The sequence below is a fragment of the Pipistrellus hanaki genome, assembly GCF_964339955.1.
Source record: "Pipistrellus hanaki genome assembly, chromosome: 9".
NCBI classification, from domain to species: domain Eukaryota; kingdom Metazoa; phylum Chordata; class Mammalia; order Chiroptera; family Vespertilionidae; genus Pipistrellus; species Pipistrellus hanaki.
The window spans coordinates 24426941-24454322 of NC_140511.1; positions in this window are offsets into that span (position 1 = coordinate 24426941).

Genomic DNA, 27382 nt, shown 5'->3' on the forward strand with positions numbered 1-27382 from the left:
ACTAAGTAACATATATGATTCTCCATAATAGATTTTATAAATTTGGTATATTACCTGTACATATTGGCTTACTTCTAATTAAAGAAGTTCCAGATTTCAATATTAGCAAAAGTTAATTGCCCATAGTTGACTGTGATCTATTTTTTCAATAATAATCATTCTATTTCTAGATGAAAATATGTGCCATTAAATATAAACTTATTTTATAAACATCAGATGACAGTTATGAAGAAGTCACTTTTGTAAAACAATCATATATTTAATTGAAAAGGCTAATTTTATGGTCAGTAGTCACTAGCCAAAAATATGGCACATATTTTATACTACTGTTATTTTTAAAACATTCTAGATGTGTTATCATAAATGAAATTGCATACTCTTAGCATGGGCTTATATTTATTTTAGGAAAAAAGCATTCTAAATCAGATTTCACATGACTTTTTTATTAAAATACTATGTTGCCACATTTACAAAGGAAACATACATAGTAGAGAGCTAATAACAATTTTACTCTTGTCCTATATATATGGATTTTTGTATGGTTTTAACTAATATTTAAAATACTTTTACTTGGCCATTTTTCATTACTATCAGAAATATGACATGTTTCTATTTAGTATTTAAAGAAATATTAAAAATGTTGATGTTTGCAAAAACTTTTTAAGTAGGTAATTTTTTTAGCTCCTTGTATCTATGCTGAACAAAAATGTATTTTCTATAGACAGTTCTTAATATCCAACTTTTTAACTGTGGAACAAATTTTAAAGAAAGAGATTTAAATATGGTAAGTTAACTTGATATTTATCTATCAACATTGCTAATTTAATCAATAATACACAAGAAATGTACTGTATTTCAAAATTAAAAAGTAATTTTCAGTAGCATAAAATAATTTTCTTTTTAATTTCATGTATTTTTTAATTAAAAAATATATATATCTTTTTTTTTTTGCTAATCCTTGTGACCAATATCCATCTAACATCTTTCAAAAGTAATTTTAAGTAATATACCAATTTATACACTACACTTACACATATACAATGCCAAGGCCATACAGCTTGAAATAGATTATATTTAAAAATATAAAATGGAGGGAAAAATGGAAAGAGTCCTACTAATACTCTATTTAATTCTAAACTAAAGGCCTGGTGCATCAATTTGTGCATGGTTGCGGTCTGGCTGGCCTGCCCCATTCGGGGCAGATTGGGCTGGGCTGGCGAGGGGGAGAGGCCATGGCCAGTTGGCTGACCAGCCCTGCCCCCTTTTTGAACTCCCAGTTGAACTCCTGGTCAAGGGAACAATTTGCATGTTAACCTTTTATTGTATATGACTAAAGGCCTGGTGCACAAAATTCGTGCATGGGTAGGGTCCCTTGGCCTGACCAGTGATCGGGGCCAATTAGGGCCTTCCAGTTACTGACTAGAGCCTTCCTTAGTTCTGCACTGCCTTCATATGGTCAGCATATGTCATAGTAAGCGGTCAAACTTCCAGTCATTTGAACTCCCAAGGGGACAATTTGCATATTAGCCTTTTATTATATAGGATAAGTATTTAATATTTGCTTAAACTTTAGTCATCAAGCTTCTCTTATTATGCTATAACCTTAGTGATATAGTTCAGGATATATATATATATATATATATATATATATATATATATATATATATACTTTTGAAAGTAATGAAGTACATTTCCTGTTATATATAAACTCTTCTTAATTGTGTGGTTTTTTTTTTTATCAGTTTTAGTGCCATGAAATAATTAATAATTGAAATGGATAAGATTAATTTTTAAACTTATTGTACACATATAATGTATTACTTTTATACTTATTTTGGCTGGGCAGAATTGAGCAGCATTGCTAAGCCTGGTAAATATCCAAATTCAGAAGTCTTCTCCCACTTAGCTGGAGGAAATACTTTGAAAGTGAGAAGCAACATTTCCCCACACATTTATCTTTTCTGTCATCTTCATTTGTTTATGTAAATCCAATTTTTCATTCAGCTTCTATTTTCCTTCTATCAGAACAACCTTCTTGAGCATTTGTTAAAGTGCAGATCTTCTGGCAAAAAAAAAAAAAAATGTTCTGAGATCATTTCTGTCATCTTTATTTTGCGTTCAGTTTTAAATAAAACTTGTGTGATGGAAGAATTCTGTTTTAGTTTTTCAGTTCTTTAAATATGGTATTCCATGTAGTTTTTGCTTGTGTAGTTTCTGAAAAATCTGCTATCATCTGTTCCCTGTATTTAATCTGTCATTATTTAATCTCTGTAGGCTTTGATTTTTCATTTCTCGTCTCTGGTTTTCAAGTTTACCTATGTAATTTCCAGAACTGTTTCTATTGATGGGTTTGGTTTTGGGTCATATTTTTTGTTTTATTTTCCACATGCTTCAAACTTTTGTCTGGATAGCAAGTGTAAACTTTGCATTGTTTTTGCCTTTTGTTGTATTACTTCAATTGTAGTACGTTTGTTTAAAGCACATGGCCTTGTTAATTACAATCCATTGGGAAATTTCAAAGTTTGCTTTTCAAGGGTGGTTTCAGAGAAGCTGTTGGTATAGAGATAATTCAGTTCCATTAGTAAGATAAGCCTCAGAATTTTAAATATAGTATGAATTGTTTCCACTCTAGTGGGAACTCCAGAAGATCTTAGCACTATGTGCACTCTGGAAATTATTTGATCTACTGCTTTTCAGTGGTTCTTTCTCCAGCCTGAGATATTTCTCTTGCACCCATTACTCATTCCTACCAAAACACTTTTGGGAAACCTACTGGTTTACAAAAAATTCCGTGTGTGTGTATGTGTGTATGAGTGTTTATGTGTGTGTGTGTGTGTGTGTGTGTGTGTGCATGCACATACACCCACATGCACCCACAGTTATCTCCTTCTTTTCTAGTAATCTATCCTGAAATTACTAGCTAACTTTAATTGACTGAAATCCAATCTGTCTTTCCTCAACTAAACTTGAGTCTGAGGCTCACTTTGGATCCACCTTCTCATGCTATAGAAAAGCAGTATAGTATGTGAATTGTAGGATTTATCTTGTTTTTTTCCCCCCCTCCTTTTAAGGATCATATTCCTGGGTGGCCTGTTGTTTTATCTGAAAATTATTGTTTCATCTATTTTCTATGGTCTTGTAATTTTTAACATATGAAAGTCAATCATATCTTTATAAAAATACCTTGACAAAAACTTCCAATTTTGATTTTAATAAGAATTGCATTAAAACTATAGATCAGCTACAGAAGAATTAGTATAGTCATAATATTGAGACTTTCAATTAAATAATATTATAATTGTCTTTATTTAAGTTTAATTTTCTTTAAAATACTTTATAAAATGAAATTAATAAAATTTCATAATTATCTTTGTAGAAGTCTAGATTTATTATCTTTTGTATTTATTATTAAGTATAATAATGCCACAGAAATAGCAAATACTTATGCAGCTCAGCACAGTATACTCACATATGGCTTTAACAAAGATAAAAAAAAATGGATAAATAGAGCAGGAGAAAGAAGAATTGGCAACTACTGAGGAGTCTAGACTTCTCCCTGAGTCCTCTTTCAATAGCATAGAATATACTTTATCTTTGGATTATGATTCACCAAGTTATGTGTTTGCTGCTTTAGTTCTAGGGGAGTCTAGGCACAACTCCAATAAGGGGTCTTTTATACCCTTCTACTTGCAGAGTTAAAAATAGGCTATTTAACTGGTTAAATAACTGAAAAATGTCAATTCCTGTTTCCCTGAATAATGTAGATAAGCTGGAGAAGGGTACATTCGGAGGAGTTTCAACTTGACATTGCCATGCACTGCTGAATGATGGAGATACTTTCTGAGAAATGTCCTCATGTAATTTTGTTGCTTTGTGAATATCATAGAGTGCACTTATATAGGTTCAAATGGTATACCCTACTGCATAACTTAGCTATGGAATAACCTGTTGCTTCTAGGATATAAACCTGTATGGCATATCACTGTACTGCACATTGTAGGCCATGGCAATAAAATGTTAAGTATTCACAAAATTGATTCAAGCTCTGTTAATAAGTAATAGTATAACTGGGGTTATCTTTAGGAAGTACAACCTAAAGTAAAAGTCAGATGAAAGAATGCATTTAAAAGAAAAATAAAGCTGAAGAAGATCAAGTCAATACTCAAGGAGTCAGTCACTTTTCAAAAACAAGAACTGAATGAAGAGAGAGATGCAGTGCAGAGAACAAAGGGAAGGTGATGGCTAGATGATAGCCAACTAGTCACTAGATCATGCCTGGAAAGTTACCACATTACAATTAGTTTCTCTAAACAATGCATCTAGCCAATAATGATTCTCTTTATGGCCTTCCAAACAAAGGATTGGAACACACAATTATTTGAAGGTAGGACTTTTCTTTACCCTTCACTTCATGCTCCCAGCCAGTGTTCACACACTCCTTCTAAAACCTGAGGTTCATTGTTGCTGGTGCAGTGAAGGAAAAATTTCAAGAAAAACAAAGAAAAACCCTTTCATCCCCACACTTCTCTAGGAGGCAGATATGAAAGCCCATGAGCTAGATTTTCCACTATGATTGCATCTGAAAGTAAGATTTCCTTCTCAGTTAAGTCAACCTTCCAATCAATGATGTAGGCTTTTAGAATCTCTCCAAGAAACCTGAGTGTGTGTGAGTTCTCTTCAGTAGGAATCTTACCTACTGTCAGTTCAAGAAATTGATGGCTTTAATTGAGTTATGCTAAAATAACTCTTAGAATATTTTGTTAATATTTTATATGATTCTTACAAATGGATTATACCTCATGTTGTTATACCCTTTAGATAATATAAATACTTCATTTTTAATTTTAATTAGTTCATTATAACTTTAACAATAATTGGAGCATTACATGTATAAATTAGCAACAAGAGATATAAAACTGGAAAGGCAGTTTTGATGGGCCTAAAATGGTTCTCATAATAGTAGTATAAAACTGTAAAAGTAACATGATTTTTTGCCTTAATAAATAGTAACTGCTTCAAAAATAATTACATATCATAACTGTGGGAAATAGCTGCATTGCTATACTTAAAGCAAAATTAATAACATTAAATGTTTATGCTCAAAAAGAACAAATTCAAAAGGTTAATAAAATAAATGTCCTCATTAAGAACTTATACTATTAAAATAAGTCCCAAATAAATTGGAAGAGAGAAATGAAACATAATATGAAAAATAAATCAAATATAAAATTAAAGACACACCAAGGGATTAACAAGCTAAAAGCTCAATCTTGGGTAAAACAAATAAAATACATAAAACTCTAGTAAGAATTATTAACACGTAGGAAATACAAATAACCAATATTATGTAAGAAATGGGTACATAAAGCAAATTAAAAAATATAATATAAATACTGTGAATATGTACCAATATATTGAAAACATATAGTTATGGGTAGCTACTGAAAACATTATCTTAAAAAGCGTAGATGCTGAGAGATTTTTAGTACATACATATTTATGTAAACTAAAATATATGTAGAGAAATTTCCATCATAATGTATAAAAATAGATGCCCAATCAATGACTGTGCCAATAACAATAACATGGAAACTAAGGTGAGAAATGAAGAGGAGTTATTAAAATCAGTATTTAGCATAAACTTTTGTAACACATTATGCTTTGCAAATACATATTACTATAAGTTGAGAAGTACATACTGTCCAGCACAGTGGACCTGAGGTACAAAAACCACAATTACAAAAATCAATATCATAAATTCCACATGGTACTTCCAGTCTTAGTGCTCATTGGATTCCATGGAGCCTTATTTATTGGAGATTGTTATGGAGGAACTAATCAGGGCTCAAATAAGAAATAAAAGAAGAGGCTATGAGAGTTAGGACTGGGACTCTGGAACAACATAAGCATATACACTGAGTGGCGAGTGGCCAGATTTCATATATATATATATATATATATATATATATATATATATATATATATATATATATATATATAATTAGAGGTTTTAGAGGCCCAGTGCATGAATTCATGCATGGGTGGGGTCCGGCCAGCCTGGCCATGGGGAGGGGACATGGGCAGTTGGCCGGCCTACTTGTTGGTAGAACTCCTGGTCAAGGGGACAATTTGCCTATTAGCCTTTGATTATATAGGGTATACACTGAGTGGCCAGATTATTATGCGTTCAGAGATCATAATAATCTGGCCACTCAGTGTAGAGGGCATGGATCTGGGTTATAAATGGTAAACACTAATTTCAGAGAACAGCTCTTACCAAAGAACATCATATGAGAAACTGCACAGTGGAAATCTTTGGAAGAAGTCCTAGAAGAGTAACTGTCAATAAAACGTGCATCTTACTGTCATCCAGCAAGTGACAGAATTTGAACCTACTTGTGTTGTCGTGGCTAAAGAATGTAGCAGGTGTATGTGAAGTTCTTGAAAAGTTAAGAAATATTCTGAAATAATGAGTCTGGGCATAGTCATCGTACCCAAGAAGAGAAGTTGGTAGTATTTTGTGAGCAAACTGGAGACCCTGAGGTGATTAGCAGACAGAGTCCCAGCCAGGGAAACTGCCAAAGGCACCCACATCAAAGTCCCAGGGGCTGAGCTTGCTTTAAATAAGAATTCCACTCACATGTGTTCAAAATACAGTGTCCCCACAGAGGCCAACAGAATAAGTCCGTAAGAAGTGAGGTGTTAAGTGGGGACAGAAGCACGAGCATCTTCTTCCATCTGTGCCCAAGAAACTCAAGCAGTCAGTATGTGAATGTTCCTCAAAAAACTAAATGTCCATTTATGGATGAATAGATGAAGATAGTGTGGGATGTGTGTGTATGCCAAGTAAAATATAATTCAGCCACAAAAAAAGAATGAAATCCTGCTATGTATGGCAACATGGAGAAACCTGGAGGAGATTATGTTAAGTGAAATAAGTTCGAGAAAGATAAATAATGCATAATCTTATTTAAAGGTAAAATCTAAAAGAGCTTGCTAATAAAAACAGATTTCCTATAGATAGATCGATCTCTGATTGCCAAGGGTTAGTGGGGTGTGGGGTAGGAAATTGAGACACTGGTTAAACTGGGCAAACTTCCAGTTATAAGGGGAATACATGATGATGATCTAATGTGCAGCGTGGTGACTATGGTTAACAACACTGGATCGAACAGTTGAAGGTTGCTCAGGAGTAGATTTTAAGTGGTCTCATAACAAAAAACAGAAATTATGTGAGGTGAAGGGTATGTTAACTAACATTATTGTGGTAATCATTTTAATAAAGTATATTATATAATCACATTGTACAAGTTGAATTTACAACCTCTTAGAGATCAATTACATTTTATTAAAGCTTGGAGGGAGCCCAAACCTGTTTGGCTCAGTGGATAGGGGCCTGTGACTGAAGAATCCTAGGTTTGATTCCGGTGAAGGGCATGTACCTTGGTTGTGGGCACATCCCCAGTGTGTGCAGGAGGCAGCTGATTGATGTTTCTGACTCTCTATCCCTCTCCCTTCCTCTCTGCGAAAAATCAATTATATATATATATATATATATATATATATATATATATATATATATATAATTCAGCCATAAAAAAGCATATATATATAGTTATAGTTATAGATATATGTAGTTATAGCATATATATATATATATATACTATATATATATATATATATATATATATAGAGAGAGAGAGAGAGAGAGAGAGAGAGAGCGTGCGTGGAGGGGAAAAGGGCTAGTAAGTCTGGGAGGTGTTTTGCCTATTATCTTCAAGAACATCCATGAGAAAGGCTCTTTACAAAGTACTCTTAGCAACTAGTCCTCTGGCAGGTTTGGCTCAGTGGATACAGTGTCAGCCTATGGACTGCAGGGTCCCAAGTTCAATTCTGGTCATGGGCATGCAGGAGGCAGCAGATCAATGATTCTTTCTCATCATTGATCTTTCTATCTCTCTCTCTCCCTTCCTTTCTGAAATCAATAAAAAAAAATATTTTTTAAAGAGGTTTCTTTTGGCAATCTGATACTGTTTACTGCCCCAAAATGGCTCCTATTTTTTTTTAAATTATTTGATACTGTCCCCTAAAAGGTCAAGGCTTTAAGGAATAATCAGAAGTGCTCTCCAAATAAGAGCTCTGGCTCTAAGTTACCACAGACAGAGCTCTAGTCCTAGTTCTGCCTGGCTGTTTGGCCTTCCATGCCCTTACTTTTCACAGGCTTTGGGTAGTACAAGCAGACACATTTTACCTCTTGACGTTCTGAAATGGGGTGGCCAGATGTATTTTCCTTTCCTGCACTTTATTTCCTTTTCTTCATCTACATCCTAGCTAAGAGTATCCATCAAATTATCTATAATCTATCTACCCATCATTCACCAATAAATATATGGCTGATTAATCTCATGTTAAAGATTTGTTCTACAGGCTCAGGCCCATTTTTCTTTCCAGCCAAAAGTCCCACGGTCTCCATATTTAAGTTAAAAATGGAGTATGATCAAAATATTAAAGAAGGTAATTAACCTTGTTGCTATAATGGAATATCAGATTAGAATTTGAGCGGACAAAGTAAAAAATAATAATAATAATAATTCACCAGAAATTGCATGGCATTTTTCAGAAAGTGGAAAACACACAACTTTCTCCATGGAGAAGAAGTGAGCTCATGCTTCTTAACACATTTTTCATATGGAAACTAATATAGAATATTTGAATTACGAAGAAGATAATGGCTCTTATCACCTTTACAGAGAAAATGCAGAACTCATTTTCAGATGGCTATTTTTGTTGGTTCTCAATAAATGCTAAGCTGATAATAAAAAGGCAACTTAGTGAAGGAGAATTGTTAGGTAATGAGTTAATATGGCATTGCCCTTCTTTTGACACAGAAAAATGGCAGGATCTCAACCATTTGTCTTTGGCTTGAGAACCTTTATAGACTATAATAAATTATATCTACATAATTTACTGCAATATTATTGAGACTTAAAAAAAAACATGGAACAGTGTGTCATAGATGAGTTGATGTAAAGAGAAGAGAGACCTAGAATAAAATAACCATTGGAAGAATCATGTGTAAAAATAGCAGGGACACATTTGAGAGAGACTCAAAACTCATTAGGGGCTTAAAAAGACTATAGAATAAAAGAAAAAAATCGACAATTTCTAGGACAATTTGAAATAAAGGCAGGTTTGTGTTATAAATTGACGTTTGCTGTGTAACCTCATTATTAAGTTTTGGAAGATAACATGGGAAAATTAAGTCTCAAAAACTGTAGAAAACATTCAGATTATTTTGGTTTCGTTTGTACATTCTCTCCTGATCTCAGGTTCAGAAGAATAAAGTTCTAGTTTTATCTCACCCTTTAAAATATTTTGTTTTGACCATTCATATAATGCTATGCATAAAATATATGATGGATTTCCAAGATATCAGATAGCTTAGAAATGATTCTTACATATTGAGATTACGTGGTTTATTTACATTCTAATTTTCTTTTTTTACTAGAATATAGTAAACTTCATTAAATCAGTGGTGTGTGTGTGTGTGTGCGTGTGTGTGCGTGTGTGTGTGTGTGTGTGTGTGTGTTTAAACAGATGTTAGCCTAGTCTCTAGTTATTTTCTGGCACATTTAAAAATCAAAACCTAATATTTACATCCACACCTAAAAATCAAAACCTAATATTTACATCCACACCTCTATCTCTATCATGTATCTAGTTCTCATTCTTCTATTCACTGTTTTATGTTTATAAATATTTCAGTGTTTTTCATTAGAGGATTGCATTACACTAATAACAGAGGTCTTGATTTTGCATAAAATCCATTAACTCCAAATAATCATTTAAAAGGATCTAATTGCTTTTCAACAGTTAATTGTTACTTAGATCACATTTCCAACATTAATATTCTTTCTTTAGTGTTGCGTCTCATGAATATATATTTTCATTGTGCTTTTATCTAAGTGGATAAGAGCTTAAAAAGTTTCATTAAATTGCTAAATCATGATTTCTGAAATTATTAGTTTATTTTTCCAATGTTTTTCTTTTGAGCCATTCAACTGGATAGGTCCTTTTTTTGGGGGGGGGGGAAATAATCTAAATATAAATGATATGTGTACCAAGCAGGTTCTCTATATAAACAAATGATGCACACATATTAAGATAACTGCTATATATGAGAAAGATGTGAGCAGGATGTAGTGGATCCACAAATGACAGTGAAGTATTATATAACAACACAGGGAATATTACAACCTTAATGACATTAGTGGAAATATTCCTTTTTGAATCTCCTTCATGTAAAACTATTGTGAGAAGTATATGCAGATGACAGCCCCAGCTCCCATACTGTTAGACACAACACCATATATTTGTACACTTAAGCCACCTTTCTTTTTGACTGGCCCCAACCAATGCTTAAGTAACATAGGTGCACTGAAATTAGCCTAAGGTAATAAGATATGGAAGTCTCTTCAAAGATAACATTGGCTAGGTGATTCCCCTGGTTGAACTTTGAATTGTGCTCCAATCTGAAAACCTACCTGCTCATTCTCCATTCTTCCCCTTCATGCACATTTGTCAGGTCTGCTTCATATTCTGAGCTCACCCTATCTACTGTACCCAACCTCCATAGAAAGTTTCCCTAGTATATCTTTCTCCTCTCTTTTAATCTTGGCATCTGCCTCCTGGAAGACTAAACTAACATACATCCTCTGAGTTCTAATGATAAAGAGGAGTGAGAAATTATTGGAAAAGAGAAGAAAGAGCACCGTTTTATGAAGAGTTGGGATTTTTATATACTAAAGCAACTCCATAAGTGGAGAGACATAGGGACATAACTTTTCTTTTTCAATCTTTACCTGAGGGAATTCTTAGAGAAAGGAAGAACGAGGAAAAAAAAAATTGATGGGTTGCCTCAGTATTTGCCTCAATCAGGAGTCAAACCAACAACCCATGTATATGTCTTGACCAGGCATGTATGCCAACTGAGCCATTCTGGCCAGGTGGGACATATTTTTCCAATCTCAATTTCTTCCCTAACTATAATGCCTTTCAGGGGATTTCTAATAGCAGAAGCCTACTGAAACTTGTGAGTGATGCAACCCATTAATGTTGTTCACACAAACTTTAGGGGAAGGAAGAATTTTAAAGATGGAGAATTAGATCTATTTCATTTATTTCTGATTTGATCTTAGTTATTTCCTATGTTCTGCTAACTTTGGGCTTCATTTGTTCTTTTTCTGGTTCCTAGAGGTGGAAAGTTAGGTTTTTTAGTTGAGAGTTTTATTGTGTCTTGATGTAGGCATTTAATGCTATAATCTTTGCTTTCAAGGCTGCTTTTGCTGTATTCCATAAGTTTTGGCATGTTGTATTTGTTGTATTTCCACTTTAATTTGTCTCAGGTATTTCTTTCATTTCCCCTTTAATTTCTCCTTTGGCCCATTGGTTGTTTAGTGACATATGTTTAATTTCCACATATTTTTGAATTTTCCAGTTTCCTTCTTGTAATTGATTTCTAATTTCACACCATTGTGGTCAGAAAAAGTTGCTTCATATGATTTAAATCTTCTTGAATTAATTAACACTTGTTTTGTTAATCTATTCTGGATAATGTTCCAAGTACATGTGAGAATGTATATTTTGTTGTTTTTCTATAGAACGTTATATATGTTTTCTTACTGATTTTCTCTCTAGATGATCTATACATTGACATAAATAGGGTATTCAAGTCTCTTACTATTATTGTATTGCTATTTCTCCCCTTTGATCTGTTAATATTTGCTTTAGATGTTTAAATGCTCCCATGTTGTGTGTACAAATATTTACAAATGTATCTTCTGGTTAGATTGGCTACTTTATGATAAGTAGTACTTTTTAAATATCTTGCTGCAATTTTTATTTTAAGGTTCATGTTATCTGATGTAAATGTGGCTACCCGAGCTTTGTTTTGGTTTCCATTGCACAGAGTATCCTTTTTCATCCCTTTAAGTCTGTGTGTATCTTTATGATAGAAGTGAGTCTCCTGAAGGCAGATAATAGATGAGTCTTCTTTTTATTTTTATTTATTTATTATTTATTTATTTTTTATTGTTTGAGTCTTTTTTAAATGCATTCAGCCACTTTACATCCTTTCATTGGAGAATTTAGTCCATCTACATTTCAAGTAATTATTTATAGTTATGTATTGCCATGTTGTGAATTATTTTCTGGTTTGTTTTTTTTTTGTTTTTTTTTTGTGTGTGTGTGTGTGTGTTTTTATAGTTCCTTTTTTTTCTTTCATTGATCTCTTCCTTTGTAATTTTGATTACTTTATTTACTGGTATGCTTTGATTACTTCCTTTTTACGTTTTGCTTATCTACTATTGGTTTTACTGAGTTACTATGAAATATACATATATATATTTCAGTATATTTTTATATATTTATATATTTTTTTTCAGTCTTTTTATTTGACAACATATATTTGTACACATTCTAAAACTCTACACTGTGTTTGAGTTTTTTTATTTTTCTTCTGCTTCATTTAGTTTGTTGTTGAACCCCTCTAGTATGTTTTTTAGTTCAGTTTTTGTGTTTTTCAGCTCTCTGACTTCTATTTGGAACTGTCTTGTATTTCTATCTCTTTGAAGTTCTCACTGTATTCTAGAAAATGGATCTGGAAGGCCCTACAAAGACATTCAGTGCAGTCCTTAAAAGCTGCAGGAGGGGGAAAAGAACAAACCTCTGTTTTGTTTTTTTGTTTTTTTGTAAACCTTTCAATATCTATTTCCTTTTATTTTGGTAAACTAAGAAACAACAGAATCTTTATCTATCAAAGAAGATCATAGAGATTTGATGTGATTGACTCTACCACATTGCTCCTAACACTTAGGGCAACTTATATCACTAAGACATCACCAATCAGAATGTTTTAATCTCTGGCTATAGTGAATGATCAAAGGAGTGGAGCAGGAACAATGATATGTAATTTTTTTAAAAAAAATTTAAACTAATGTAAAGAGACTATTTCTTTCAAATAGTGTTATCAGTTAATGGCAGGACTAGCCTGGAGGGAGTATGCCTGAAAATGTATTTAAGAGATAAAGTGGGGGGAGGGGGGGGGAAGGTAAGGGAAAATTTCCTGAGCAAATTTATTATCTGTGGCTCACACGTAACTACTACTATTATATCTGTTGTTATTTAATTTTTCTTGCTTCAGTCACCTGGAGCTGGCTTTTTGTCACTTGCACTCAAAAGAATCCTGACAAGAGCTTTAAGTTGTCCAAATATTATCTGAAGCTCTGTGCTGCATTCAAAGAATTCAGAGATTTTAATGTCTAAGCAGAGAGACTCCAAGAAAATTATGCAGATAAAGTGGTCTCATTGGTCCTGGAAATGATTCTCTGACAAGCTGGGAAAGAACATAGCAATATGACTGCTGGAAGTAAAGTTAATTGACTTTCTCGCTTCACCACTTCTTTAGTGGCATCTTCGTCTTCAAGTTTAGTTAACCAGAACCAGACAAGACTTAAGAGACTTGGCCAAATAGCTGATAATAACAGTAAAATACTGGCTTCCTTTGGTTATATTTTGTGACAGTTCTGCTAGGACATAGTAAACATGGTTTTAATTGTTAATCATTGTGACTTAATGAATTTTGAGTACAGATTGTTGTATTGAGATGAAGTGAATAAAAACTTGACTCATTATATTTTTGTTATTTATTAAGAACATAATCAAGTACCTATTTTGATATAAAAATGCAGAAAAATAGTCATGATGCTTACAATCTATTGAGAAAATAGAAAGAAAAACATAGGTAAAGGGTACAGTGGACTGAATTTTCCACATCCATTCTAATTTTTTTCTAATGTGCCTTCCTGTGCAAATAAATAAATAAATAAATAAATAGGTAAATAAATAGTTTCCTAGTCTATCTGGATGCTAGTGACTTGGATGTGAGGGGTTCCAATAAAATGCAGTTTTACAAATACTGAATTTGGATCCAGATTGAGTATAGAATGAAATTGCAGCAGCAAAGATTGTAGCAGGCAAGGTATGGATCTGAAGATATAGCCTGGTGAAAGTTTTAATGCTTGAATAATTTTATAAGTATATCATGATATATTTAAAATTATTTATTTTTAAACCAGGTAAGTAGGCTTCTATCTGTGATTGAATCCTATCTAATTCAGTATACTTTTAATACTGTGTAATAACTGGGTTAATAGAGATATAGATTGTTGTTGAAACACATAAAAAAACAACAGTAACAACTTAATTTGGGCCCTCCGAGTTCACAATGGATAGTTAGGGGTGTAAGTCCTGGCAAGGAAAATAACACAGATAACAGTCCAGGAAAAAATATAAAAACTATTCTGAGAATAGAAGATATCTCACAATAGCAGGACTATCTATCTATCTATCTATCTATCTATCTATCTATCTATCTATGCCTAAGCAATGGGCCAATTGGCTGACCATCCAGTAGCTATGACCCACAATGACCACAGGGGCAGATGATCAATGCACAGGCATGGAAACATAGAATAGACTGATAAATCTCAGATGAGAGGGGGTAGAGAAGAAGGCAGGAAGAGATTAACCAAATGTCTTATATGCATACTAGATGCCAAGAGCAAGGATTTTTGCACCAGTGGAGTACCTTGGCCTGGCATGCATGGATTTGGTTGAAACTGGCTCTCCACTATCCCCCAAGGGGTCTTGGATTGGGAGAGGGCACAGAGTAGGCTGAGGGACCCCACTAGTGCAAGAATCCATGCACTGGGCCTCTCTTAGCATACAAGATGAAAGTGACTAGAAATAATATTAGAAAAATAACTTGGTATTGGACCATTGGAAGCTCTGTGTAGCTCACTAAGGAGCTATAACTATTTCAAAGGTTCTGGGGAGCCAAAGAATTATTAAGCAAAATATATTTTGTGATTTAGACAAATTACTCTAGCTCTTGTATAAAAACAAGCTTGAATATTTTGAAAATTTAATGAGTGCTTTCTTGATGATAGGCAATCTTCTAAGTGATGGTAAACAGCAGCAAGGCAAACCATGAGCTTTTATTGTGGTGAGTGTGGCAGGCACTACATGAAAAAAAAAGATATAGAATGTAAGGCACTATAATAATACAGATAGAAATAAAAGCAAAAGTGTAAGGGGAGTCTAAAGAAGAATACATGGAGGCTGTTAACAGAATTTTGAAGAGAAAAGTGACAATCTTCTTAAGTTTTAAAATGAACTCTTGCTCTGTCTTGATTGTTCTTGTGATTACATGAATCTACACATGATAAATGACATAAACCCATACATGTATGATTTACCAAATATCAACTTTCTAGCTTTGCTATTATACTATAGGTATTTCAGATATAACCAATGGGGGAAATTGGGTCAAGAATATATGGGACCTTTCCCTAATATTTCAGAAGGTTCCTCTGAATCTATAATTATTTCAGAATAAAAATCTAAGAAATATATCTTTTGTCTAAAAAATACAAAAATGGAAGGAGAAGATCAAACAGCAGGCCTGATAGTAATGCAGGTGCCACATGAGTGTGACTTGGAGCAGTGTGATGATTTAGGAGAAGTTAAAAAAAAAAAAAAAGACTAGTCAGATTCTAATATAATTTTAAGATATGGGGTATACAAGGGAGACAAAAGAGATTTGGTGTCAGCATTGTGTGAATGCATGCTTTTTACTGAGATAAGGGCACTGTAGATACTTAAAGATTTGGGTTTCTTTTTCAGAAATCATAAGTTAGAGATGCCTCCTAGATATCCAGTTGAAAATTAGATAGGCAGCAAATAAAATAAAATAAAATAAAATAAAATAAAATAAAATAAAAATGCTTGAAGTTAAAACAAGATACCACAATTGAATATACAAATGTGGAAGTCATTCTTAGATAATTTATTTAAAGTCCAGACAGTAGATAATTTATTTAAAATCCAGACAGTAGATAAGATCACTGTGTATGGCAGAGAAAAAGAAAGAAAAAAGCAAGTCTGAAAACTGAGCCCAGCACTGCTGAAATTGCATTGGGTGGGAAGAGGGAGAGGAGTTGGAAGATAAATGAGAGAAAGTGAGGGAGGTAGGAAAAAAAAAATCTCAGGACAGTATGGGTGACCAAATGAACAAAATGAGAGAAGGATCAAGTATGACAGAGGCTGCTGAAAATGGGAACTGAGTAATGACTAAGAATTGATTTTGGATTTGACAATATGGAAGGAAGAGGTGACAGTGACATGAGCAGTTACCAAAATGCTGTGGATAAGAATTTTACTGGAATAACTTAGGAGAGAATGTGAGAAGTTCAAGATCTTACCAGTAGAGAAAACTCATTTGAGATTATCTGCTTACTGTGGATCAAAGAAAATTGGTAGGTGGATAAGTTTGAAAAGCAAAAGTTAAGGTGGAAAGATTAAAATATTTTATTGAAGAAATGGACAATAGAGGAAGGTAATGGTGCTGAACCAAAGTTCTTGAGAAGGTAGGAGAATGTTTATAGTCCAGGTGAAGAAAGATGCCGTGGGTAGAGGCAAGAACGTTTAATATTTTCTAGCATTATGAAATGGCCTTCTGTATCTCTTGTTATGGCCTTCACTTTGAGGTCTATTTTGTCAGATATAAGCTACCCCAGCTTTTTCTTTTTTATTTCCATTTGCCTGAAATATATTTTCCCATCCCTTCACTTTCAGTCTGTGTGAGTCCCTTGTTCTGAGGTGGGTCTCTTGTAGACAGCATATACAAGAGTCGTCTTTTTTTTTTTTTTTAATCCGTTCACTCAGTGTCTTTTGATTCGAGCATTTATTCCATTTATGTTTAAAGTTATTATTGAAAGGCAATTGTTTGTAGCCATTTTTATTTTTTGTGCATGTGTTCTTTCTTACCTTTTTATTTCTTCTTTTTACACTAGTCCCTTTGGCATTTCTTGCATTGCTGGCTTGGTAGTGATAAATTCCCTTAGCCTTTTTTTGTCAGTGAAGCTCCTTATTTCCCCTTCAATTTTTAAAACATATATTTTATTGATTTTTTACAAAGAGGATAGGAGAGGGATAGAGAATTAGAAACATTGATAAGAGAGAAACATCAATCAGCTGCCTCCTGCACACTCCGTACTGGGGATGTGTCTGCAACCAAGGTACATGCCCTTGACTGGGACCTTTTAAGTCTGCAGGCTGACACTCTATCTACCAACCCAAACCAGTTAGGGCTCCCCTTCAATTCTGAATGACAGCCTTGCTGGATAGAGTATTCTTGGATTCAGTCCCTTGCTTTGCATCACTTTGTAAATTTTCACCCATTCTTTTCTGGCCTGATGTGTTTTTGTTGAGAAATCATTTGATAATCTACTGGGAGCTCCCTTGTATGTAACTTTATGTCTCTCTCTTGCAGCCTTTAAGGTTTTATCTTTGAAAGGGAAGGTTTTCTCTTACAATAATCAAATGAAGGACAATTATAGTCCAAATTAAGGTTCAGAATCTGAGAAATCTGTAGCTTTGAGAAGTAGGTGAATTTACATTAGTGATTGAATAGGAGTAACTAATGTAGCTGGAATTAGTTCTTGATTAGATGTGAGGGGTGAGTAGGGTCATGGGTATTGGTTAGTAAATTTATGTCCCAGGGTAAGTAAATTATAGAAAAGATGCATATATGTTTTTCTTTGGACACTTAATTAGGTTATAGTTTAATTTGTTGGAAGTGGAATATTGAAAAAAAAATGTAGATTTAAGGTAGAGGGGAAATTTGTTAAAAGGGAAATAAAGGCTTGCTACTAAAATAATATAACATTAGACTTTTGAAGAAATATATTCAGTACACTATAAATCAGCATAGGCTAAAACTGTTGAATAGATCCCCACTGAATTCAGACATTGGTCATACTTATAGCAAAGATTGCAAAGAATAAAAAATGAGGAAACAATGGTTCTTTGATGTTTTATACACAACGTCATGATACTTTGGTTTTGAATTTAATTTTCTGGGAATTGAATGCCTTAGGAATTTAATTTTCAATAAGATAAATTATTTGACTTTTCATTTACCTTAGAAATGATAATGGAAAAAATAATACTCAAGTTTGGAACATCGTTATTTTGGCATTTCATTATTAAAATATCTAGTTACTTTTTTTCCTTTGTCAATAATTTTATTTTATTTTATTCTTTATTGCTAAAAGTATCACTTAAGATTCCTTTTTCCCCCCATTGACCTCTCCCCAGCCATATTGACCTCTCCCCAGCCATCCCTCCTCTCCCCAGTCTGTGTCCATTGGTTATGCTCATATGCATGCATACAAGTCCTTTGGTTGATCTCTAGTTAAATTTTAACCTCACTACAGAATTTCTGATAGGCTCTATAGGATATTGTAGTTGGACATACTTTTTTATTGGAAATAAAATATAAAGTTTTAAACAGGTACAATATGATTAATTAATATCTTCAGATTTATTTTGAGTTCTTAGGGGAGAAAAAGAAATTGTTGAACAAAGTTTACAGAACATATTCTGATAAACTATTCATTTCCTTAATCTGGTTGACTAGGGAATTCAGTTATACACAAATGATTGTAAAGACATATATTTAGGGTACTGTAATAGGGGATTTTTTCTTCCTATTTCTGCTGTGTGTGTGTGTTTGTTTTTCAATTGGATGCATTATTTTTCTCCTCTGCCTTTAACTCATTTTTCTGTAAAACTGGAGGCATGACTTAACCTGATTAGTAAATGTAGAGGGAAAAAACTTGAAATTTGTTGTCCAGCTCGTTTTTTTCCTTTTACACACAGGGAGCACGCGTTCTGCCTTGTGCCTTCACAACAGAAGCAGGCTGCCCACATGAGAAAAGCCTGCAGTTTTCCAGTCTTGCTTATTAACTGGTGGATAACTGAATTAGTTATCCTCTAATAGGATTCAGTATTTACATAGATAAAATCCAGATCTTCCAAAGTCAAACTTTATGAAAAATAGTTGATGTTTATATCTTTATAGCTCTAACTCCCCATGTTTGTTTTGTAAATTAGTTCAGACTCTTCAGTGGTGATGAAGAGTTGCTATTAATTGGGTCCCTTCAAGTCCCCCAAACCCTATGGAAATAGTTTTTAAAAGTTTCTTGAAAACATGGATAGGAAGTTGCAGAAATGAAACAAAAAATTCACTTTTTTTTTCGTGTGTGTGTGTGTGTGTGTGTGTGTGTGTATGTTCTCTTTATATCATTAATCACAGTGAAACATTTAAGATTGAATGAATCCAAGAAGTTTTATAGTCAAATGAGGAGCATAAACTGTGATTCTGCATTTATATGATGTACAGCAATTTGCATTAATATAACTGCTTAATGTCTTATTGTTTTGTAGTGGAAAGTGAGGTTGATATCACTTTCACTTAAGTAATTTAGCTCCCACATAGAGCACAAGAAAATACTGAGCTTCATGAATAAACAGACTGAGCTGCCACAAGGCAGAATGAAAGAGGTGCAGCACTTGTACCTCCTTTGGATTCCGAGAAACTTAACTTTGGAAGTCATGAAACCATTAAGTCTGGACACCCCTTTTCTTCTTCAACTAACAACCACATTTCTGAGTGAATGATGTGCAAATGGTATAGATGATGCTCATTTTAAGAAAGAAATTGAGTATATTTAACATTTGAATTTGATGACAGGTGCAGGGTAGTGGCTTCTTGATGCTGACACTTAAATACAAAGAGAGCCCATGTTTCAGAAGCTTACAGAATGACTGGGGAGGACCGTTATTCTACTAGTATTTTTTTAATCTCATGCCTGAAAACTATCCATGCAAAATTATATGATCAAGTGTAGTTCTCAAAATATGCTGTTCTCACCGTTACCTGTAAATCTGGCTCCATACCAGATCTACTGAATAAGAATTCTGAGTTTGTAGCTTCAAAATTTGGATTGCAAGTTAAAACCACAATTGTCTCCAATAATGATTAAAGATTAGAAATAAAAATAAAAATTATTTCAAAAATATGAACAATAAAATGGCAATAAATACATATCTATAAACAATTAAATCCTTTTTAAAAAATGTACAAATGAACAAGGAGAGAAAAAACAAAAAAACAACCCACAATGATTCATAGATACATAGCAAATTTTGATGGTTGCTGGAGAGGGGTTGGGGAGATGGAAAAGGTGAAGAGATTAAGAAGTACAATTGTGTTACAGAATAGTCATGGGGATGTAAAATATAGAATGGGAAATGTAGTCAATAACCATATATAATGAAGAGGTAATATGCAAATTGACCTCCAACACCTGATGGCTGCCCCCATGTGGACACAAGATTTCCACCACAAGATGGCCAACAGGGGAGGGCAGTTGTGGGTGATAAGGCCAGCAGGGGAGGGCAGTTGTGGGTGATCAGGCCAGCAGGGGAGGGCAGTTGTGGGTGATCAGGCCAGCAGGGGAGGGCAGTTGGGAGGGAACAGGCCTACAGGGGAGGACAGTTAGAGGAGACCAGGCCTGTAGGGGAGGGCAATTGGGTGTGATCAGGCTGCCAGGCAGAAGTGCTTAGGGACAATTAGGAAGGCAGGAAGGCAGTGGTTGGGAGTCAGCAGTCCTGGATTGTGAGAGGGATCCCAAATTGGAGAGGGTGCAGGATGGGCTGAGGGACACCCTCTCTCCTGCCCCATAAATAAATTTCACGCACCAGGCCTCTAGTGTTCTAATAAGTATGTATGGTGTCAGATAGGAATAAGATTTATCAGAATAATTACTTAGTAAGTTGTATAATGTCTAATTACTGTGGTGTACTCCAGAAACTAATATAATATTGTATGTCAACTGTAATTAAAAAATGAAAAAAATGATTTTAAGAAATAAAATGAAAACAAAAAAAGAGAAAAGAGTTAAAACAGAAACAAGTGATATTTTTATTTTTATTATTGTTTTATATTTTATTCTTTTTAAATATTTACTTAGATATTGTCATTTTTTAAATGGAGGTATTTTCTTATCAGTGCTGACTATGAGAGTCACCATGAAAAGACAAGTACATTTTTCAAATCAATTGATTTCAAATGCATCTCTGAAGGAAAGTTATTAAGATGAGAAACTAGAGACTAGAAACAGAGCCAAAATGTCAATCTCTGGTTGAAAGCATCACCTACTGGGTAATAGAAACAGCTACTGCTTTTATCATCTCTGACTGCATCCATTTCTGCAGATAAACCTGAATCCAGAGGATAGTCCAACCTCATTGTAATTCTGCTTATAGAGGCAAATATCTCCTATGTGATTATATTTATCTGTTAACAAATATAGAAAAAAAAATCCCTGATGCATTATCCGAAGAATGCAAATAACTCAGTAAAATGTTTTTGCAAATTTATACAGCAATATATATATATATATATATATATATATATATATATATATATTCATATTCTTGAGCAATATAAAAATGACAGCAATTTAAAAAATGACAGAAACATCATCAGTGAACTAGGAAGCATTTGATCCTCAGACCCCACTACTTATGCCTTTAAAAATTTTGAGGATAATTGGAGATTTTCTAGACATATTTTGATAAAAATGAAGAAAGCATTTTGCATAGTCCAATGACTCCTAAAAGTTTTCTTTTTATTTATTTATATTTATTTTTTGGTGTTTGAAAGTTCCAAAGCATCCCAAACATTTATCTTTCAAATAAAAATGAATCACAAATGCATTTAAATTTGAACATTCTGAGGTAAAGTTTAAATCTGTAGTTGAGAAGCATGTTTTGAGGACTTTTGATATGACCTAAAATGCTATGATAATTTTTTTTTAAAGCCAGGTACAAGTTTTTTGTTTTGAACAAAAATTACCACTGGAATTTATTAAGAGACCCTGCTTCTGATTATATTCAAAAAAGATTGTGAAGCTGTGTGAGAGGAAACTCTGAACAGTCTCTATTAACTGAGAAAAATGGAGAACAACCAATTAACTTATTTTTCACTCAGAAGTTATCTATCCTTCAAAATGTCTGAGACCTAGACTTAAACTCATTATTTAACTCATGAAGATATCTATCTCTATCTATCTATCTGTCATCTATCATCTATCATCTATCTATATATTATAAAAGGCTAGTATGCTAAGTGTCAAACTGTCCAACCGGTCACCATGACACTCACTGACCACCAGGGGGCAGATGCTCAACACAGGAGCTGCCGAGCTGCAGTGACTCGGCAGTGGCAGTTTTTGGGTTACACAACCCAAAACCAAAGAGGCAGGAGCCAGATTCCTTGCAGAGCCACACAATTCCACCTTTAGCCGTGAGTTACGTGGTTGCTGGGGCATTGTGGGCCCAAATCTGGTTTACTGCACACTTGTGTTTGTGTTCCACACCCTGTATGACAGCAACTTTGCTGAGTGCCCTCTCTCACTCCGGGACTCCTCAGGGGATGTCAAAGAGCTGGTTTCCGCCAGATCCCCACAGACCAGGCTGAGGAACCCCACCTGCTGAAGGGACCCCGCTGGGGAGGGACCTCAGTAAGTTGGCTTCAGGGTGTGTCTGGCTTATCTCGCCCAGTCTCACCCCGCTGGCCACCTTCTAATGAGTCTCCTTTAAGTGTTTATGAATCTGTGCATGGGATCACTAGTACAGTATAATATCGCATTAACAGAAATTTGAAATATCTTGTTACAGCTTCCTTTCTGCTTTAATTTCTGGCTCTTTCTTAGTCATGCAGTTGCAAAAGTGAAAGAAAAACCATAAAAATAGTTGCACATACAAAATATAAATCTCTTTACTTATTTTATTAACTGCATGTGTGTGGAATGCCTCTCTCTGGTTTACCTAATATCCACCTAAAATTCAAGCTCCAATACCTAGAGGACAGGTCATGTGGTTTTCCACTTCTCTCCCTCTTCTCGGTGCTTCTTTGCCAGGGAAAGACATCCACTATCACATCTACCATTCAGAATCCCACTCATGTTGTAGGCAACCTTTTAAATATCAACTCTTCAAAAAGTCTTCAGGTAACTACGCTTAACCTCTTTTTCCTGAGTCACTTTTCTCTTCCATGAAATTACACTCCTTTTCTATCTCTCCATCTCCTTCGCCAAGCCTTCATCCCTAGTCTCACTTCTCCATATTGGATTTCTCCAGAAATATTGGTCTTTAGGGCTTCTAATGTAAATTATAAATAAATATAATATACTATCTAGTAAATGTTAAATATACTATCTCCTTTAATGTCATTTCCATTAAATATACTATCTCCTTTAATGTCATTTCCATTAAATAAGTATTCTCTACAACACACATTTTTTTCAGATAATACACAGTTTATTTGCACATTTTAAAAATTAGTATAATATTCTAAAAATGATCAATTGTGTGGAAACAATTAACTAACATTTCTGTTCCACGAATTCCCTATTGATTAAGTGCAAAACTAACTAATGGACATTTAAATGTTAGTGTTGATTCATTTCAAGTTTCTCTCCTTTAAAACTGAAGCAAGGCATCTACACACAGAGCAAGAACCTCGCTAGGGAACACTTATTTTCTTTCTGACTCCAAGGCATTGGAGAAACTTAGATTTCCCCCTCATGCTTGGGATAGATAGTGTTTATACTTCATTTTGAATGTGCAGCAGTGGCCAGAAGCAAAACTCTGTCCTGTGCATTTTAAGTAATCCCTCATATCTCAAGAAACTACCACAAGAATGCAAATAAATAGAACCCCAGAAGAGAGAAATTGAGCCAAAATGAAGCATAAAGAGGATATGTGAGGCACTTGTCTCTCCTTTTGTCCTGTTAAGTAAAGTTAGAAGTAATTCAGGCCCAGGGAAGGCTGTTATCAGGAGATCAATGGCGTCAGTTCCTATTTGTGTCACGAAAGCAGAGAATATGCACACTTAAAACAAAAGAACGAGGACTAAGGAAAAGACAGAAATGTGTGGCTCAGTCTTAGATACATGGAGTCTCCTTTGATTCATATAGAAGTGAACAACATGCCAGAAAGGATATTGTTTGTTTCAATTTTGAACGTGTTTTAGTAAGATTGCATTTTCCATGGTGTTAACCTTCACATTTGCTTATTTGATGTCACACATCTCAGTAAGTCCTGTATTAATTATTACCAAAGATTGTAAGGAACATCGGCTAATTTGTTCCTCACATCCGCTAACGAATATCAAGCGTGAGCTTCAACCCTGATTGATGATTAATGTCAGAGATACTTTGAGCATAATCAAACACCATGTCCTTCTAAATAATAATATAGTTACCAGACTTTAACATTAAAAATAGTTAATACTCTGTAGCAAAATCTCAGTATCTTAAAAACATAAGCATTTGTGAAAACATTAACAACCAAAACTAGATTGTCAAAGAAGATACTCTGATTAATAGTGGTCAACAGTTTCTCTTAGTAGAGAGTTGACATACCTGCGTGTCTACAAGGACACAAATTGTATTTACACTCGGCCAGTTTATTTGGGTGTGCAGTTGGTGGGTACCTGCCACTGCATCTGAAAAGTGGGTGTGATGGAGCAGGCAGAATATTAAAAGTCACATGATTACACAAGCTCGCAAGGAGGACCATAGTTAAAGAGCCAAGGGGAATATTGCATTTGTTATTGTATGAAACATAAAAAAAAATATCGGGGCAAGGAAAATGGACATAACGGGGACTCTATATGTTATTTAGGCCCCTTTGATTTCTTGGGACTAGTATAGGAATATTTAGCACTACTAAATATAGGTGCTTTACTGTTTCTGGATTAGCATTGTTCACTACTTGGCTTAATTTAATATAATTTAGGAAGAAATGTGTTAAGCCTAATATCTATGCTCTCCTACCTCTACGATACCTCTAGCTGTTCATGAGAGAATGTGAACACACTTTCCCTTTATTCCTATAGAAATTTGTATTTGCCTAAAAGATTGATGGCAGAAGAAAAAGACTACCTCAATCTGAGTTGTTACTTTTTTGTTGTTATGAAGGACAATGGAAATTAGTGATTTGATAAAAAGTTGAATCTTTCTTTACAAAGAGTGGAAGTATATTAGGAGGCAAGAAGATATAAACTAAACCATTTAAATTTAAAATTAAAAAAACAACAACCCTGCAACCTAAAACAAAGATTTATTCCATGAAAACTCATTTAAAAATAATTTATAAAGGCTGTGCTTGATGTATTAAACTTCAACTTTTTCTCAGGAAAACTCAGTTGTGTATGTACCACAAGGTTACAGGCTTTAAATATATGGCTGAAATGTGTGACACATTAATTTATGAATAGGCTAGCCAAAAATAAAGGAATACATTTAATAATGTTTATCTTCCAAGGAAAACAACTGTTAACCTAAATAAAGAGGTAAACCGACAAGCTCAAATGATCAGAAATTGAGTTTATTTGGGAATAGGGGAGAAATTGCAATTTAAAAAGCCATGTTCCAGAAGGCTACCGATGAGTCCCGCAGTGCTTTAGGACAGACTGTATTTAAGGTCAAGAAGCCAAAAGAGGGCAAAAGTGCAGTCAGAGCCCAAGTTGTAAGTTCATTGGCTGGAGGATGGGGACAGATTCTTGGAGGATATGCATTGGTCCGTAGATAAGCCTCAGTCTTCCCTAAATCAGGCATTTATGAAAAACCAGTGTCTCAGTTAAGTTCTATTCTGCAGATGCATGTGTGAGATTTTCCATTTTATATCTTCTGGTTTTATTTCAGAGTGAAATCCTTTCACAAAACAATAATAGTAATAAAGTAAGTGTTCACTGACTTTTGCAATGTTTACTTTTTGCAAAAGACAAATTAGCCTCAACATCTCATTGCATTTCTATTGATCACAGTGAATTGTCCTGGTCTAAGCTGCTTAAGGCTAATGGAGTGATGTTTTTCTGAGTTTAACCATTTATCCCTGGATTTGAGAGTACATGCCGAGTAGGACATTTTAGCAAAATAGTCTTTGATACTATCTGTACACACAAGTAGATAATCCAAACAAGTACCCATGTGCTATTTTTTCAATGCACAGTTTCAAATATCCAGAGACTTGGGACATGTATAATAATTTCCTTTGACTTACTACATAGCCACAGCTATTTAGGGCTTATTTATAGACTGAACCTACACCTCAGAGTGGCTATAAAAATGTTGTTGGAATTTGTACCTCAAAATGTATTTATTTAAATTAAAAACATAGCTATTTTTTTGTGAAATTTATATCTGTTATCTATGTCTGAAAAATTGACTTAGCACCACTAAATCAGAAATTCACTGTGAAATTAGATTTCCTTATCTAATTCATTCATCGGGGATTTCTTTATTTTTTAATTGGCAAATATTTACTAACATCAACTAAATCACAGGTAGTTTTCTGAGAGCTGAGAATATGGCAGCAAACAAACAAACAAACAAAAAACCCCACAAAATTTTCTCATCTTTTTCAAAACAGTAGAGAGATATGTTTGCCTCCAGTGGAGTGATTCGGAGGGTGACTTGTAGAGATGAAATAAGAAATAAAGTGAAGATGAGGATATAGCTCTAGAAGGAACTTGCTGTGAACTTAAGGGATTTTTTCCTCTTTGAGTAAGAAGGAAATTATTGGGGAAAAAGAAAATTAAGGGTGAGACATGATAAGTCTGGCTTCTCTCTTGGGACAAAATTGAAAGCAATAACAAAACAAAAAAGTAGAAAGCGATTTCCTCAGAGGAAAGGTGATAGTGGTTTGGACCAGTTGACATTTGCTGATGGATTGGAGGTAGAGTGTGAAAGAACATGTCAATAATGATACCAAATTGTTTTTTGTTTATGTTTTTCAGAGTTTTGTTTGTTTTCATCAGAGCAACTGGAACACCTTTTCACTTTCTGATAAAAGAAGGACAGTGGCAGTGGTGAGTGAGATTACAAATTCTCTTTGGAGATATTAATTGTAAAATCTCTCTAATCATCTAAGGTCTGATGTTGTGTAAGCAGTGGTTTACATTAATTTGATGTTCAGGGGAACATTTCATACTGGCCATACATTTGGGACCTATTCTATGTAGATGACCATAAGACTAAATGAGGTCCCCATGGGCTCCTGGATCCTCCCTCCAGCATTTAGAAGTCAAATGATGAGACATAATGAGCAAAGACACAGAGAAAAAGTGACCAGGTAAGATTTCGAAGGAGTCATGTGGATCAAGTGGAGTAAATGCTGCTAACAGAAAAGGGAGATGAGATTTATGAATTGACTATGGGGTTTTATAATGTGGAGATCTTTGGAGACCTGCAATCCTCTGCACCTTGCCATTGTTGCCCACTCTCTATCCCTTTCTGTTTTCTTTCTTTGCTTTTGGAAGTTTTGATGTTTAAAACTTGAGATTTATGGCTGAGGGGGCAGCTAGATTTACATAACTAGAATATAGAGATAGCATGGTTACAAC